Here is a 15,852-nt window from a genome sequence, read left to right on the forward strand (position 1 = left end):
ATATACATCACTTATAACTTCTTGTTCTTGATTTATTTATGATTTCGGGATTTGGATATTCAAAAATATAGGATACCAATCTAATAATTTTAGCAATTTCACACAATTAAATATGTTTATTATTATTTCATTTATGTCTGCTTGGATGTTATTTCGTAAATATTGAATTGAGAATCGAAAACTTCCCCCAAGTTTACTAGCACGTTTAAATTTTGCAATTATATATATATCGCTTTTATAATTCTTGTTTTTGTTGATCTATTTATCGTTTTGGGATTTGCATATATATGAGATATCAATATAATAATTTTACCAATTCAATATTTAATTAAAAATATTTATTATTATTTCATTTGAGTCGCTTGAATTTTTATATGCTATTTTGTAGAAATGTTTCAACATTTTGAATTAAGAATCGAAAACTTCCATTAAATTTATTGGTACGTTCGATAAAATTTATTGATACGTTTTGCAGTTATATGCGTTAAATTCTTATTTTTGTTAATCTGTTTATCGTTTCGGGATTTGCACAAAAATATGGGATATCAATATAATACTTCTATTAACTTCACACATTTAATTATAAATGTTTATTATTATTTTATGTGCATCTATTATATACGCTATTTTATAGAAATACGTAAATATTGAATTGAGAATTAAAAATTTTCGTTAAGTTTGAAATTTTATCACATATAATTCTGGTGCTTATTAATTTGTGTATTGTTTCGGGATTTGCACACACAAAAATATGAGATATCAGTAAAATAATTCTATCAATTTCATGCATTTCATGCATTTAATTAAAAATGTTTATTATTATTTTATTTGATGCAATATTCTCTCCTAAATTTTATAGAACGTGACTTTTTCTTCGAATAAAGCGAACCGCGTCATTTTTTACGAATTGCTCCATAAATTTTCTCAGTGACTTATCAAGGATGAGAGCGAGATGAAAATAAAAACGAATGATTTTCGGTATCAAAGCTTAAGCACTGTTAGATGTTAGTCAAATAATCAAACTCGAGATTTATTTGTTCGAAAAAGTGTAAACAAGTTACTGTCATAAAATAAAACAGAATACTTTTTTCATATAAAAGATGTACAAATGTATACATAAATATTGATTGAAAATACATTTTTTGACGGATTTTCTAGGTCGATAAAATCACACAAAGAGAATGAAACGAAATTTTACAAGATATCGCGAATAAATATACAAATCTCAGATTTCACAATACGACAAAATATTAAAGAGAATTATAATTTCATGTGAGAATAAAATGATCTATTAAATATAATAATTATTTATGTTCTTAGTGTTTTTCTCTTATCTCCTAGTGATACTTTTCTATTTTAAAAAACTTCTGAATTTAAAGGATTTCTGAAGTCCTGCGGTTATTCTAGCGCTGTAATAGTGCATAATCCTGCATCAAAATGTAGCAAGGTATAGAATTGTCTCGTTATCGTGACCAGCTGGGCGAGTGCGGCTCGTTAAGAGGATTCCCTTTGACAATCTCTTTTTTTCTCCTTCGTGTTCATTATTCTTCCTCGCGCACCTCGTTTGCAAGATTTTACTTACGCTGGTACATAAGAAAGGCTCATATGATTAAAGTTACGCATTTGTATCTTATAATTGGACGTACAAAGCGTCAATTAAAGACGCAGCCACTATTTTTTCGAAGGGATGTTTCTCCAGAAAATTGTTCGTTGCAATCGTCGACACGTGCGCGATTACAACTCGATCAGAATTGTCTATTTGCTGAAATCGACTTGCCATATTTCTTGTTTCTAGAACGGCAGCGTGGATGGAATAGTGTTAATATAATATATAATATTTGTTCTGTTTGCGCGATTAAACGCGATTTAACCACAGATATTGTGTCGATGCAACTCGATAAATTTCCCTCTATATTCGGAAACAGAGTGATAATCGCTAAATAAAGTTTGTTAATTAAGATTGCTGGTGCAATCAGACTGTTAAATATTATCTCTATTATTTTAAACATTTGTATTTCAATAACCAAATTCATAATCAAGGCTTTACTTTGGAGAAACGCTCGCCAAATGCAACGATATATCGTGGATCAGCAAATCCATTCGTTTCATTTTGCCGGATTTTATAGAGAAGGAAAGTGGAGGAATCAACGGAAAATTTTGCCGGCTATTTTTATACGGGCTACTTTATGCTTCTCTATATTATGTGTGCGAAATTCGTTGGCAAAAATCACAGTTCATATGGGAAAGGTGGTTGTTGGAAATTTTACGAAAAACTGAACGATAATTTGCATTTTTGACAATCATATTTCAAGCGCAAATAGATCATTAAATAATAACGGCATCAGTAGAGAAAATTGTCATACGTTCAATGAAAATCGAATTTTCCTCGATGTTGCTTCCCGAAAGATTTGAAGATTCCCTCTGCTCAATGTGCGTAAAATATTTTTGGCAATAATGATTATTCATGTTGATGGAAATTGATTCTTTGATTTTCTACTTGGGAAAAATCAAGATCTCCATCTTCGATAAATCATCTGGAATAATTGAAAAAGGTACGCTCTGGAGAAAAAATGCTTCTTATTTGATCTTATATAAACGATGGCATATCTATAAGATATTATAAGATTAAATAATTCATAAGAAAAGCCTTATTTTTCGTGTCTGAACATATAAAGATTTTTGTGCATTATATCCCAGGTAGCAAGATGACATACTATGACGTCATTAAAACGTTATTAAGATGTCATTTGACGTTATTCTGCTGCGTGGGATGAAATAACATATTTAATTTGGAATAATATATTTAATAATAATTTATGTATACATATATATATATATGGATTATTTATATGGATTATATATATATAACGTATGAATAATTGCGGATTTATAATCTGATCTGATTTTACCTCTCTTTTTTGCAATATTTAATGATATCAAAATTGAAGATTATTAATCGAAGAAATGTTTAAATGATAACGAAATTGCGTAACGTAGTAAAATATTTGCATTGCGTTAGGTAAAGTCGCTCTTGCGTGTTTGAGCAAAAATTCGCTCGTGCGACGAGTCCGCAGGCGTATAATTCGTTCGAAATGATCATCAAGCGCGAACTGTATAAATTCGCCTTTAGGGATCCAATGTAGCAAGGAAAAAGAGATGGGGCGGGGGAGAAAATTTTCGAACTCTGACGATCGGACCGGGTTTTACATTCGGTGCGCTGGATTTTTATTGTCGACCTGTTTCGCCGGAAGGATGTGCCACCTCCGGAGAATTTAAAGCGCCAACCCGGCATTCTCTATTCTATTGCGCTACGGGAAATAAACCTCGCTGGCCGCGTCGCCTGTAAAATACCATCGGTTTTTCGGCGGTTAATGTCATTTTATGCCATATACCGGATCGCGGATTATATCGGGCGCCGGAAACGATTTTGCCTGACGTTACTTGACAAATAATTAACACAAAAAAACAATAATCTTTTTCGTAAATTGACATTTTTGAGAGGAAGAACAATTTTTTCTGACAAAGAACAATTTTTTTCGACAAAATTAATGTATCGGAATCAATGCTTAGATGTTTACTTAAGACTAGGATCTATATCTTTACAATTTTCTTTAATTTGTATGTTTTAATTAATATTACAATTCCACTTGAACCTATATTTTTATCTAAATAATATTAGTTATTGATTGAACAGGTTTTCGTACAATTAATATTAAAAAATTCTGATTTAAATTGAAATCATAAAAATATTGTCTTAATAATTGATACATCAAAAATTATATCAGAGACAGAAGAATTTTAAGAAAAAGAAGATAAAGTATTTTATTTATAAATTATAGCCGTTTTAAATAACTATTTTTTCAAAATATACATTATAAAATATCATGAGAGAATAGACAGTATTATTAAAACAAGTATAGATAATTGCAGGCAATGATGGAAATAATTTCACATATTATGAATGCCACTGAAAATAATAAATGTCCTTCCACCTTTCTATTTCGAATGGAATATGTATAAAAATTATATTACTGTCTCATAGAAAGTAATTCTGAAATATATATTTATCGTCATAATTAATATATGAATTAATTCAATGTAAAATAGAAAGAGCGCGAGTAAATTTTAAACATGAATGGAAAATGGTATGAATAATATTAATAAATATTAAAAATAAATATAAAATAAATATTAAAAATAAATATAAAAAATATTAATAAAAATTGAAAAGAACTCGATATATGTGTGCTTATACTTTAATATATAAATATAATTCAAATAAAAAACGATATTAGATATGTGTACGATTTTAAATAGACATTTCATGAGATAAAGGCTACAAAATGGCTAGGAGATTATTTATATATAAAGCGAAAGCGCCTATGACATGTGACACACCTAAGAACTAAATAAAACACACCATATCAGCGGGTTACAAAGGCTATAATCTAAATATCATAGTCCCTAAAAATATCTCTACATAGTTTCACGTGTCGAAAGGTTACTATGTACGTAATATCCGATATATAAAGCATACGATAAATCCGTAAATTTGCTTGATTTTGAAACGATTAATCCGTTAAATATATTTGTAAAATATAACTTCATTCTAAAAGTGATGATTTTTTATGTAAAGAGATGTAACGCTTAAAAAAATATAATATATGACATTCTCTCGTTCTTTATCGTATATACTCCGTGTATATCACAAAGGAAAATGTACGATTGAGATTGACGATTGTAAATTTTCGCTTCAAAAGTAAACAAAAAAAAGGCGCATCCTTGTAAGCCAATGTAGCATATTTATCACTTCACTTTGCTTTTAGTTAGACAGACGTATGTTCGATATTATTGAATAATCTGCGCTATCAAGCTGGCAGGACTTCAAGTTCACAACCGCGCTTGTTAAAGTACGCTTCTTGAACAGAAGCGAAGGGCATAGGGTATAGTTCGTAGTAAATATAGATTGTAACTGACATGCTGACGATATTATCGAAAAGTATTTTATTTAAGCGTTATAAAATACAGCTGTACACAAAACTGCACATCTCAAATTGAATAAGTACTCGGAAAATTTTGTTTCTTATAAAAGAAAACATGTGAACATATATATATATATATATATATATATATATATATATATTTATATTAATTATAAATTATATATATGTATTTATAATTAATATAAACTCTCTATAAAAGCCGCAGAATTTATAAATTCTAGATTTATTTAAGCATCCAATAAATAATTAATTAAATCTTAAGTATAAAAAAGGGATATTTTATATAAGTCTCTCTCTCTCTCTCTCTTTCTCTTTTTCTTGACTTGTGAGATGTATTTTAAAAATGGATTTCAGATATTTTAAAATAATAATAAAGTTCTTAATAAAATACATTCGCATGTTATCTAATATTATATTTTTGCATTAAATTGCGATATTACGTAATAAGTAATTTCGAAAATGTTTCTCAAGACTATAGATTATAAATAAAATATAAAATTATTAAAATTTGTGTTTTTGCCTCTGACAAACTTAACTTTGTTTTTTTTTGTTGAACGTGCATAAACTATTATTAAATAATTTTTGACAACTGATAGCACTTCAAATTTCTCGCATACTACGCTAGTCGTGTAGATACGAAAGCAAAGATATAAGACATAGCTTTCTGTAATGTAAATAAATAATATGATATGATAAAACAATTAATACGATAAATTGTTGAGTTGTAAATGAAATGTGTGGTTTTTAAGCTGGGAGAAAATAGAAAAGAGGGAAAAGAAGAGGCAAGAGAAGGAGAGGAAGGAAGAGCAAGGATTCTATCCTGAATGCGATTACAGATAAGTAAGGATGCGCCGTAAGAGATGATAAGTGATGATGCTTGAAATAACGCTTGACATAATCGCATTCTTCGATTCATAAATTACTGAAACATCGATCATTATTATACGGCTTGTAACATTATTACGTTATATCTTACGTTATCAGGTAATGGTGGATTTGCATATCAGATTTCCGGAGCCAATGCACTCGACATTGATTCCTGCAACAAATTCCTCCGAGATATCGAGAAAGGAAGAATAGAAATGAGATCTCAATGATTTTGAAACATTTCTCCGAATCCATTTTTCTATCTTTTTCGAAAATGTATAGAGAAGAATTTTCTAATAATATTTGCATTCTAATTAAATTGATTAAAATTATGTGTGTAAACATAAACATATAAAAATAAATATAAAAGTAAAAATTATTTTAGATAATTATTTTAATGTAATTAGTTACATATATTATAGATAAATTGTTTTAGATTTTATTTTAATATAATTAATTATATTTCTTTTTCAATTCAATTATTATTATTATATTTTAATACAGTCAATTATCATAATTAATTATTTATAAATGCAATTAATAGCGAGAATATATAAAGATAATATAATATTTAAAATAATATTAAAGAGAAATAATATTAAACATACAATAAATCGCTTATATGTATATATTTTTTTTATCTTAAAGTTTTAAAATTCAAAAGTATATATGTGTATTTTTTTGCCGATTTTTCACACACAAGAAATTTTAATATATATGAAAAAATTATACATATATAAAATTTTAAAGCTGCATGAATGGTCAATTTTTTGCAAATTTTATGATGTCCAGAATAATGCAAATTATGTCATAATCTGCAAGCAGATTAAAGATAGGATATAGATACGTCAGTTGTTAGATTGAATATACAAACTCTTCGCGCGTGCACACAACGTGGATTAATTCTAAATTAAAATTATCGATAAAATATGAAAGGGAGAAATAATGAAATGCAGAATATCATAGAAGCATTATTATGATAAAAACAGAAAAAGATATCTCATGGAGAAAGAGAGAAAAAGAGGAAAGGAGAAAGAAGATAGTCTCGCTTTTCCCTCCTCTATTTTTTTCTCTCTCTCTCTCATTCTCTCTTTCTCTCTTTCTCTCTCTTTCCCCCTTTCTCTCTCTTTCACTTTTCATCGCTTTGCATGCCATGTATATAGGATAGAAAGAGACGCACGAGCGCAGAGAAAAACGGCAAATGCGAATGGGAGAGGAAAGACAGAGCGGGAGTTAGGATCGATAAGCATTAGCGACTATTTCACAAGCACAGAATCCAGCCCAGCGTGGACCATGCTTTACCCCCTTTTCCGTGCTTCCCACCTATCTACCTTACCGGAGTACTAACTTTGTCTTCTTCGCTCTCCGTTCATCTAGCACGTCAGCATCGGGAGGAGAACACCCCGTTACAAAACACGACGATCCCGCTCGATCTTCATTGGGGAGAGAGAAAGAGAGAGAGAGAGAGAGGGAGAGAGGGAGAGAGAAAGAAAGCGAAGAGAATGCACGCATCTAAAGCGCATAAATGTGAGTGGCAGCCGACGTCGCTAAAGTGTATAAACTCGTAACGGAAAGTGCGAATCGTGTTTTGCCCGTCTTTCCACCCCCTCCCCCTCCCCCCTCCTCCCCTCTATCTCCGTAGACACAAATATATGAAATATATACGAGACTCCCTGAGACTTATTGCAATCTTCCCCCTCGCGTGATTTTTCAGTCGCAGATAGTGGAATTTAAATGAAGACGAATGGTCCTTGTTCGAAGCATCGATAATAATTTCTCGGTTGCGTCTGATGGAAAATTAGAATTCAAACGTAATTTCGAAGATGCGAATAAATCCCATTTTTTAAACCCTAGTTTCAAAAGCGAAGGATATTTTAACTCGAAATTTAGTTTAATGAGACGTTTAATGCGAGAAACTAAAGGAATTATGCGAAAGAAGCTGCGTCTAATAAAAGACGCGCTCGAGGAAAGTCGGCTCTAAACTTTTTGAAGAATCCTCTGCAGATAGTTTATAATTTGACGTGTTATTATACAGTGTGCTCGCGCTACTATTATATACAGTGTAATTAAATAATTTCGCTCGATAAACAAATGTTTTACGTTATAATGTCGATACTTGAGCTAAATACTTTTGATTTACTCGATAGATAACGATGACAACACGCGACGCGATTCTCGAATCCGGGATTGTCACTTGGTTAAAACAAATACGCGGCGGCTCCCGCCGTTTAACTTCTGCAAATTCAATAGAAGGCGGAGCCAATGGAGTTCAACCAGCGTGATCACCTCGATATGTTCACCCTTGGCGGGGAACCACCCTCACGGTGACCTGATTTCGAAAAGCTGCAGCCGCACAAGGAACTAGTTCATCTGTAACTTCCGCGCTCTGAAAACCTATGCCGCCTTTGTTCTCCCGACTTGTCATAATATTCGATTATTCCGCCTATCGATAACTCGCCATAAGATTTATCGCTGTTGAGAACTGTATCGATAATACAAAGAGAGAGAGAGAGAGAGAAAGACAGAGAGAGAGAAATTTTACACATAAATTTTTTAAAAGAAATAGGAAAATTAAATATATTCAATTTATAAGATAAATATAAATAAATTATTACAATTTTGCAATTGATTTAATTAATAAATATATAATATGATTGATATTGTTGATCGATATCGCATCTTTTCTGGATATGAAATTAAAAATTTTATTACAATACAAAAAAAATGAGTAATAAAAATGATACATTTTATAAGGATCATAGATTTCAAAAAGATAGAATGAAGAAAATTTGCTGCATTTTCGTTGGACCGCAGTACATGTACATGCACAAAAGTCAGAATTGCGAGATATGATATTCGGAGTTTTCTCCCTTGTCGTGGCTGGAACATCGCGGTTAGTCAGGTGTCAAGTGCATATTTTAATACTGCAGCGAATAAACTCGTTTGTAATATGTACGACGCGATGCATTCTTTAAAGTGGCGCGAATCGTTTTGCATCAGCGGCACGCGCGGTAAGAAATTGAGATGGACACGCTCTTCATATTAATGCACGTAGGCGAAAGCGGAGTTACCGCGACCTGATTTCGCGGCAGAAAGGGGTATAAGAAGCCGGTTAATCAAAATTAATATTACGTCGTTATGCGCGAACTCGAACACGACGATAGGAAACACCGCGTAATACGCATGCTTAATTGCGGTACGTTTATCGTCAACCGTATTTCGTAAATTACGGTGTTCTAAGTCCGTCGTTAAGGCCTTTGTGCAAATTAAGGCATTATGACCCGCCTCCTTGAGAGTGAAAGGAAACATGCCATGCACACGTATATATTATATATTATTATTGTGTATTGTCTCATGTAAAATTCTAAAATTGCAATAGTTTACCTTTTTATTTTGTAAATTGAGCATATAATTTTTTATCTCTTTTAAAAAATTTACTGTTTATGCGCACTTGATGTTGTAATTTTCTTTTATATAAAACTTTTATATATATAGATCACGTATACATGTGTTTATCCTCGTCCAGTGACATAGTCGTGTAAGAGAGTGGGTATTATGTTACCTCGAGAGTGTCCTGTGCAGCCACGTGTAAAATATTCGGCTAGTGAACCCTTCTTTGCATCATGGCACCGCTATAAAGACAAAGTCCGACGTGCGATCCATTCAAAATGCAATTAGCCTCGTTTGACGAAATATTGGCCGGTGAAATTTTACGAAATATACGAAAATTTTCAGGAAAAAGTTCGAATTTAGAAAATCGACACATATAAATTTATAAATTAAAGAATTCGAAATCCACTCTGTGTGTATGAATTTGCAGAGATCCAGCAATCCGACATCTTCAAAAAAAAATCACAGGTTTAGGAATACGGATTAATTTACAGAATCGAGAATCGAAGAGCTCCAATGCACACAAATTTCGAGACTTTTGAAAGAAGTATAATTATTCTAGAACAAAATAAAACTTTTTGAACTTCAAAAAAAAATTTCAACGAAACTTAAATATATTTCAAGGATTCAAGGATCATAATAATCCGAAGAATTTGATCAAACTTGCGGGGGTAATTTAAAAATTTCATCAAAGAGAGGGAATAATGAAAAAATTTATTACATCGAGATCTATTGTATGAAGGAAAAAGAAACAAGAATGAAATCTCGCGATTATGTAAAAACGATGAAGATCTTCCGTTCTATCCTTAGTCGCGAAAGTTCTTTACTGAAGTAATTATACTTGCGATTTCTCGCACAGTTAATGAAGGCGCTGGACGAACAGAGTATGCAAAGGGCAAAGTGCTAATTTACCATATTCCTATCCCTTCTGTGCAGGAATTACGCGAATAATGCCAAAGTTACGAGCAGTTAAGGAGATGATTAAACATCTTTGAACTTTTATGGTATTTAAATATAATCTACAAATCTTAATTCGTATACACGATAATTAGATATAATTGCCACGCAAATTATTCTAAACAGTTTATCCGTTGAGAATAAATTATTTGATAGGAATGTGTAATTAACGCTTATGTTTTAAGCGCGATAATACATATTCTATTATTATATACCCGTAATATATAGTATTTCGATCATATTACTGTGATTTATGTGCTCGATTAAGCAACGCGTGAAATTTTCCTTGGGCAATGTACATATCTATGCCATATTTCAACTTTTCCATTTATGCGAAACGTCAAACGGCAGTTACGCGGCTACAGCTGCAACGAAATAAAAAAGGAGCTTTATTATTAATCTTTTTTTAAAGATGATAAATTAAACATTTATTCCCCCTAAATTTAATATATGAAGTACTTGGAATATGATTAGCGATTTTTCTTTGTGAGAGAAGTTTAGAAGTGATTATTCTGCAAAATATTCAAATATTTCTGAGTCAATATGTTGTAATTCGTGCAAATTAAATTTGTACTTTTTGTTACAAATTTTTTTTATTGATTTCGCTTCTCTTTAATTCAATCAATGTGTACAAAATCCTATTGATTATTTAAAAAATTAAAGAAAACTAAACGCATGTTTGCTCCTTTGTTATTTTACGCGAAAGTTAATTTAGGAATCTTGCAATTTCACAAAAGCGCTTATTGCCTCATGTATAAATATGAAAATCATTCATTTAATTCTGTTTATCGGAGCAATAGTAATTGTAGCTCCTATCGCATGGTTCACAGGAAGTATGCAACTTCTGCGACGCACTTTACATGACATGTTACTTTATTGCTTTGCATTTGCAACACGACATGTTCGGTTTTGTGCGCCGGTGCACTGTGCAATTTCAAATGTGTTCCTCAGGAAAAGAGGAGTTTCTAGTTTCGCGAAAAGCAACAGGACTATCTAAATTCCCACGTGAGGTGTCATTAGCGAAAATAATGTATCCTCATGGTACAATGGTGCGTTAAATTTTACAACTTTCAGTTAAATACTGTGTAGCAATAGCAGTAACAATCTATATGTCGTTCCTATCATATCGCGCCCAAACAATTGTGATTCACGGAAACTTTAAATTTATGTGAATTGTTAATTACAATAATTGTTAATATGCAACTAGTTCGACATAATCACAAGAAAGCATATTAATTTACAATAAATATGTCAATTTATAATATATATGCAGTCATGTGTCTGTGGTCTCTGTTAAAGTTAACAGTGATTTAATGGAAAGAGAAGAAAGGGAATATATATGCATATTTTTTCAATACTCAGAAAGTATTAATAACTTGTAAATAGATTCCACTGAACAGATTGAATCATGTTTGTGTGCCTTTCTTGTTCGTCTTTTTAATTATGAGAATGCACGTATATGTCGATTTTAAAGATTTTCCCTTATCATTAGATCCTTATCACTTATGATTACTCTGATAGTCGTCAACATATCGATATAAATTGAATAATGTATAATGATAATAATCATAATGACAATGGAATCTGTAAATATTTAAAATATTAATCTAAAGAGGAATCAAATCCGATCATTATTATATGATATTTTCTACTAAGAAATATTACAATATTACATCACGATTTCTTTATTTGTCTTGCTAATATAAAATATGTATGATTTTAGTTATTATAAAATCACGAGATACAGTAAAATTCTGGCTCTCTAAATTAGGAAAATTTATGAGCTGAAAACAATTGAATAGTTTTGTGTTAAAAAAAGGAAAAGAGGATATAAAATTTTATATTTTTGAAAAGACTTTTTAGATTAAAAATCACGCAAATATTGAAATTTAAATTAAATCATGTATTTAAAAATATGTATGTTGGATAAATATAATTGGATTAAAACTTATGTGCACACAAAGTAATATCTTTCTTTAGCACATAGCAAATTTTGGGAAAGTATTTTTTAAGAAATTATCTTAAACAATTATCTTAAAAAATATATCTTTAAACGTCTTTATTTAAAAAAAAATACAAATTATATTGTAAATATACAAAAAATGTTCTCTTTTTTTTACAAAATTAGTTAATTCTTATTAAAAGTGAGATGAGAAAAAAGAAAATAACACTATAATATTTTTATTAGATATCAAGATATATATTCAATTTTTTAACAAAATAAAATACTTAATTTAATAAGTATTGCGAGAAAATTTAATATTAACCTTAAACAATAATAAATATTTTCCAACCAATTTCTATCTTTATCGAATTCCAGGATGTACTATTCTAATGGAATAGGAAGCCTGTCATCTCGATATGATACTGACAGTAATTAATAGGATATTTGAATAATTGGTGATTAATTTTTCGATATTCTATGCTGAAAGAGAGACACGATTCAAAAATGATAATTATTTTCGAAAACTACACTTTTGTCACATATCATAAAAATAGCGAAAAGCACATTGATCATATATTATTTCTAAACCAACTACAAAAATTCACTGTACATGAATTACAGCAAATGTGTGCCCAGGGTTAGTCTTGATTTCCTATCTTATAATAAAATAATTACATTGTTTCTAAGGTGAAAAATTTGCTTCGCATCACACACATATAGCAAAGATTATCGATACATTTACGTGGCACTTTGAAAATGAAATGTAAAAGTAAAATGTTTAAAAATAACAGCAGCTTCACAAAAAATTAGGTTTGTGCTAACTCAACAAAATAAATTTAAACAACAAAGCCTCCGTTTCAACGATATACTTAGACTCAATGTTTGATATCCATCAGAATTCTCTGGATTAAAAAAAAAATTTTTTTTAACAAAAGATTAAATATTTCTCTAAATCTGAATAGAAGCTTTTATGTGAAAATAAGAACTAATTAAGAGTTTTTAAATGTTATATTCTTTTTTGTTATATAAAAATCAATGACAATTGCACAATTTGACTATTTTAAAGACGGGAATATTTTTCACGTCTATCATTGTTATCTAACAGCGTGATTTAATACGCGAGACTAGTAAAACTATTGTGAGAAACGCAGAGAGATCGATCGGTTTTCACGATGACGTTAGTTTCTCGATACGGCGTTAACGACATTATATTTCGGTATACCGAGAGCACGACGGATAACGCGGAGCGTTTCGCGAATCACGGATTCTCATGCGTCCGTGCCTATCCATCAGAATTAACGACGGCGCACGCATTATTCTCGCGCTCGAATCTATCCATCTGCACGAGCATATTGGCCAAGCCGAGTGCAGAAACGCGTGCGACCGCATTATCGGAATCATTTTAACGCGCTGCATTGACCATCAGGTACATAATGTACGACTATTTTGTGTTAATATCCTTTCTAGATGCGATTCCAACGATGTTGATGATATACCTTTATCGATAATTAGAAATGCAGCGAGAGACGTGACACTTCAGTCTTTCTAAATATGTAATAATAAAGTAAAATAATAAATAATAAAAAAATAAAAATAATAATAAAATATAATAATAAAATAATAATTATTATAAAATAAAAATAATAATAAAAATAAAAATAATAATAAAATATAATAATAAAATAATAATAATTAAAAAAAAATAACGGAAAAATCATATGACGTAATGTATTTTTTAGAACGAATGGAGCTGGAAGTCGAAATCTTTTACGTACAAAATATTTGTATCGTTATATCTTGATAATGTAATGTCACCTAATTTCATTTCGTTTTTAATAGAAAACGGTTTTCTAGCTTTTTTAATTATAATAAATAGCTTCCTTTTTCTTCATATTATTAGAAGTATTAGATAATACCGGTCAAAAGTATTGCATCTCCAAAAAATACAAAACACGCAAATTAATGAATAAGATTTTTATTTTTTTCTTCTGACTGTTTTGCTTATGTTTAATATAAAATTATTAAAGCATAAAATAACAGTAATAAAATATAATTTATATATGTTTTGTTCATTTTTTAGTAAGTAATGATTTTTCTGTTTCTATAAATGATGCAATATCTTTAACTGGGATATTGTATATTAAAAACCTTCAAAGAGAAGATTAAAAATCTGCACCATAAAAGATCCTCACCGCATATTTACACCTAAACTGGTTTCCCGCTTCTCATTTCATGTTGATATTAAACGCGATATCTTTGCATTTAGAGAAGTTAAATATTCATTTCGTTCTAGTTTTAATATCACAGAATTTTTACTCAATTCCCAAGAAATATCGAAAATTAAATGATCGTAAGAAAGATTCGTGCAAAATTTTTCTTTTAAGCAGAAATCGAGCTTAATTTCATCAAAAATTTCTACCGAGTTTTTACTCTTACGTGACAGCTATGCAATTTCAGAACACTCTTTCTCCATTTACGAATGAGTTTCGCACTTATATATGTGACGAATATATTACAATTTCTCTGCATTTATATACATACATACATACATATATATACACATGTGTATATACAGTACCGATCGAAAGCATTGTATCACTCCTCAAAAGTATAGAAAACGCAAGTAAATGATTAAGTTTTTTTTATTTTCTTCCCCTGGCTGTTTGTTCACGTTTATAAAATTACTAAAGCATAAAATAATAGGAATAAAATATTATTTGATAATATCTATATATATTTTTGTTCATTAAAGTAATGATAAGTTTTTGTTTCTATAAGTGATGCAATATTTTTGATACCTGTATATATATATATATATATATATATATATATATATATATATATATATATACTAATTATATATTATTATATATTTATTTTAAATTATATATTGTTATATGCTAATTATATATATATATATGTATATATAAAATATATAATATATATCATATATAATTTTTATGAATCTATAACGATGTCGAGTTGCGCAAAATCGAGCTCCCTTCGCATTTGTCGTCGTCGCGCAGACAGGAGGGTCCGCGTAGTACGTCGTAAACGGGGTTTTTGCACACAAAACAGCGTATAATGCCGATATAAATTGCGCGCAGGCTTAATTAATTGCAGTGCGCTCGCTCGCGCAGGCCCGGCAAAACGACTTGACCGAGAGAGAAAGGCAGACAAAAAGAGAGAGAGAGAGAGAGAGAGGGAGAGAGAGAGATGTATGCATGGAGATTGCATGTGCAACTGCATACGGTAAAATCAATGGCCGCGGACGGTACCGGACGATTCTCCCTGGCATTCTCTCCCTTCTGTCTGCCTGTCACCCTCCTCGCCTCCGTAGCAAGCCGTTCCCTTTCCTCCATTTCGCGCAACCTCTATCCTTCTCGTATGAACGACATATCGCGAAACGTATGTCACCCATTCAACCAGGCTGACAGCCGAGCGGCGCACTCCAATTAAGGCTAATGACTTTACGCGCCCGTGCGCGTCCCCTTACCTTTAATTGTCACCTCTTGTCCGCGTTCCTGCTTTACTCTTCCGAATCTTTCGCGTTCTCTCTCCTCTCTCTCTCTCTCTCTCTCTCTCTCTCTCTCTGTCTCTATTTTTTTTCTTCTTCTATTTTTTTTCAACTCTCGTCAATTGCGTCGCATCGGGTGTTTTGTCGACGGCCAAGTCGCCGATAGAGGGTAT

Source organism: Camponotus vicinus, unplaced genomic scaffold, assembly GCF_025532165.1.
Source record: "Camponotus vicinus isolate PSW18456_S1 unplaced genomic scaffold, iyCamVici1.0 SCAF_2, whole genome shotgun sequence".
Lineage (NCBI taxonomy): Eukaryota > Metazoa > Arthropoda > Insecta > Hymenoptera > Formicidae > Camponotus > Camponotus vicinus.